We start from the raw sequence: 3,987 nt of genomic DNA on the forward strand, positions 1-3,987 counted from the left end.
TGGATGTACATGGGAATGGGTTTCTTAGAACCTCATGCCAATACTTAGTAGCAGTCCCTGAATTCGACCTCCAGGCCTAAGTTGAGGTTTTGGCTATGGCTTCCCTATTAGCCAGCCAAACATCATCATGCAATGTCATGTACACTTTCTGGGCCTTGTCATTTACACGCAGGATGGTCACAATGCAAAGGGAAAAAAAGTAAAACCATCTTCTCGAATTTCTCCATTTTATCCTTCTCCTATTTATTTTATTTCTTGCCAAAATCGAGATTTGAACTTGGGTCCTAGGATCCCAGTGTAGCTGTGGCAGAGATGTCAAGATCTGAGTTCAAGCCTCATGATTGGCAAAAATAAAATAAAATAAAAAAAGGCCCTGGCTTGGAATTTGCACCAATTTTCTGGCAGGCCTGGGATTTGAACTCAGCATCTGGGTATCTCTGTGGCACTGTGGGTGAAGGGTAAGCTCACCGTCCTTGAAGACAAGAAATTCAGACCAGTTCCCAGGGCCTGAATTGAAGCTCCAACACTGGAAAAATACATACATGAGTTTAGTGAGTATGACATTTATAACCCTTATTCATTTAGTATTATTACACATATAACATGTCATTTATTACATCCTATCACACAGGTTATATTTGCATATGAAGTATATATCATTTTGAGACCCAGGACATTTTTCAGGAAAAAAAAACTGTGTAAAAGTGGCTTCATACTCCATGAATAAATTTTTGGCAATGCTGGGATTTCAACTTACAGCCTACAATGCCCAACCCATAAATGGGGTCACAGTCTTAGCACACCAACCTCTGACAAACTGAGCTGCCAGGAAGTTCTGATGACCTGTTATCAAGCCACAGTAGTGCCATATATATATGGAGTGAGAGATGTGTAGATTGCTGTTTATATATGCATATATATATATATATATGTATATATGTAGAGAGAGAATGTGAGGATATCATTAAATTTCATATATATATATATACATATATATATATATAGTTACCAATAATTAGTTATTAAGTTATGTCTCCACTTAATGAAGTATCATACTTGAATACTTATGAAAGCATTAATTAAAAATTAATCAATATCCTTCCATTAGGGGAATCATAGCATGGTGCTAGAATAGAAGATGTAAATCCAATAATTTTTGCGTGGCTTTCTAAAATAGAATCATGAATTAACTGCAAATTTAATTACTTTTATAACATTCCACTAGCATTCACATAAATATGAATGAGTTTGTCAGGATCTCCCTCCATTTGTGTGTGGCAGTCCTGGTATTCTAACTCCAGGCCTGGAAAATTTACTTCGAATGCAAACCATTGGAATGACACTGAAGATTTCAGATTTTCACGATTAAAAAAGAACAAGAGGGCTTGGAAGGTGGCTCAGTGGTAGAGCGCTTGCCTTGCATGCTCGTGGCCCTGGGTTTGATTCCTCAGCACTACATAAGCAAAAAGATAAAAGCTGGAAGTGGCGCTGTGGCTCAAGTAGTAGAGTGCTAGTCTTGAGCTGAAGAGCTGAGGGAGAGTGCCCAAGCCCAGAGTTCAGGCCCCATGACCTGACCACCCCCCTCCCCCCCAAAAAAGAACAATAAGAAGAAAAGAAAGCCAGGTGTCAGTGGCTCCTGCACATAATCCTAGCTCCTCAGGAGGCTGAGATGTAGAGAATGCCAATTTAAATTCAGCCAGGACAGGAAATTCCGCAAAACTCTTATTTCTAAGAGGTCACAGCAAAATATCCCTATTGGTTGTGCCTCTGGCTCAAGGGCTGAGAGCTACCCTTGAGAAAGAGGAGATCAGGGATAGGGCCTAGGCTCATATTTCAACATTAGTCCTGTCAAAGAAAAAAAAGAAGGCAGTAAGTCCAAGTTTCTGTGTAGTTATGGATGACGTATGGATGATGGGCATTCAGCAGGTTGCCCATGACCAGACCCCCAACCTGGGCAAGCTGGGACAAGCCCTCAGAGAGTACTAAGTCTGAGCCAGTAGCTTGAACAAAGCATCCTTCTCTGCCATTTAATAACTGAAGCCCAGAATGCTTGCCTTGGTTGGGGTATGCAATGAGTGAATTATGTTCTGGCTGAGGTGTCCCATTGGGACATCTAGCAGCTAGCTGCTGCCTCTAAGGGAGACCACTGTTGCTAGGCTGTAGGAGTTGTAGAAAATTCTGGCTCCATATTCTCTATTCCTCTGTAGGATGTGAGCCTAGATCTCTGAGGCCTGGTGGCTATCACTCATTCATCTTTCCTCATTGCTGAGTCTCACACTGGTCCGAAATCCTGGCAAAGATATGAAATGGCCAGCGATTTCTGTGCTGAAAAGAGTATGTCAATAAATTGCACCCTCATAGTTCCTGTTAGAGGTAATCCTTGGGCTGTCAATGTGGCTAAGTGGAAGAGTGCTTACCAAGCAATCATGAAGCCCTGGGTTGGATTCCTCAGTACTACATAAACAGAAAAAGCCAAAAGTGGAACTGTGGCTTAAGTGATAGAATGTAGCCTTGAGCAAAAACAGCTCAGGAACATACCCAGACCCTGAGTTCAAACCACAACACTGGCAAAATAAAAATGTGACCTTGGTAAGACATACACTTTTGGAACTCAGAGGATGGCCGAGGTTATAGGTAATATGTAGAGGGCAGGTGGTGATAGCTCACCCTTGTAATATTAGCACTCAGGAAGTTGAGGTCTGAAGATTATAACTGCAAGCAAGTGCAGGCAAGAGTCTATATGAGACTTTTTTCTCCAATTAAGCACCAAAAAAACCAGAGCTGTGGTTCAAGTAGTAGAATGGTAGCCTTGAGCATAAAAACTTAGGGATAGCATCCAGGCCATGAATTCAAACCCCAGGACTGGCACACACATACACACACACACACACACACACACACACACACACACACACACACACACACACAAACACTAGAAATTCTACTTACTCATCAAAAAGAATATTGTACCATTTGTATCTCTCATTTCTCATGTCATCTGCCTGGTATCTCATTAACATTGTATTGTCCCTGTCCTGCACTAACTGACACATGCAAACTGATGTAAATGATTTTCAGGGTTATAGGCTAACCATAGATTTCTGAGTATGAGTTCTCTGCTCATTCTCTTTGTCTATTCATGCCTTTGAGTAGTGATTGTACAGATTCATTTGTACCATTTGCTACACAGAAAAGAGATGAACTATACATATATATGTATGTATATATATGATTATATACATACACACATTTATACATACATGGATATATGCACACATATGGATATATATTAAATACTTGAGTATGTTTTATGTTTTCAAGAATTATGGACCTAACAAAAATCACATGCATTTTCCTTCCTTTTCAATTTTTTTCAAAATATAAAGAACTTTGTCTCTTTTGAATACCTAATATTTAAGAGAATATCAACATCTCTGATTTGTCAGTGGCCTTGAAATTAGATGTTCAAATAAGACAAAATTATTTAGGCTTTTTGGTGGAAGAAAGGAATATTATTAGGGTTCTAGTCAGGGGTTCTCTGTTTGCTAGACAGGACTTTGTCTGTATAGTACCAAGCAGCTCAACTACTTTTGCCATACTTCTACTCCATTTTATTTACTTGAGGTCTTGAACTTTTTGCCCTGGTCTGATCTTAGATTGACTGAGACTTGCTACCTATGCCTCATAACATAATTAACTAGGATTACAGATGTGAACCACTATGGACAGCTCATTTGTTGAGATGGTTGTCTTGGCAGTTATTTCTCTAGCCTGGCCTCAGACCGTGACGCTTGTCATTTCTGCTTCCCAATCAGCTGGGAATACAGATGTCGGCTACTATACTTGGTGTATATGACACCTTCTGTTTTGTGGTTTTTTTTTTTGTCGGTCGTGGGGTTTGAACTCTGGGCTTGGGCACTGTCGCTGTGCTCTTCAGATCAAGGGAGCAATCTACAGCTTGAGCCACAGCACCAGTATCGGTTTTCT

Source organism: Dipodomys spectabilis, unplaced genomic scaffold (genome assembly GCF_019054845.1).
Source record: "Dipodomys spectabilis isolate Male_0828 unplaced genomic scaffold, ASM1905484v1 ptg000040l, whole genome shotgun sequence".
Taxonomy (NCBI): Eukaryota; Metazoa; Chordata; class Mammalia; order Rodentia; family Heteromyidae; genus Dipodomys; species Dipodomys spectabilis.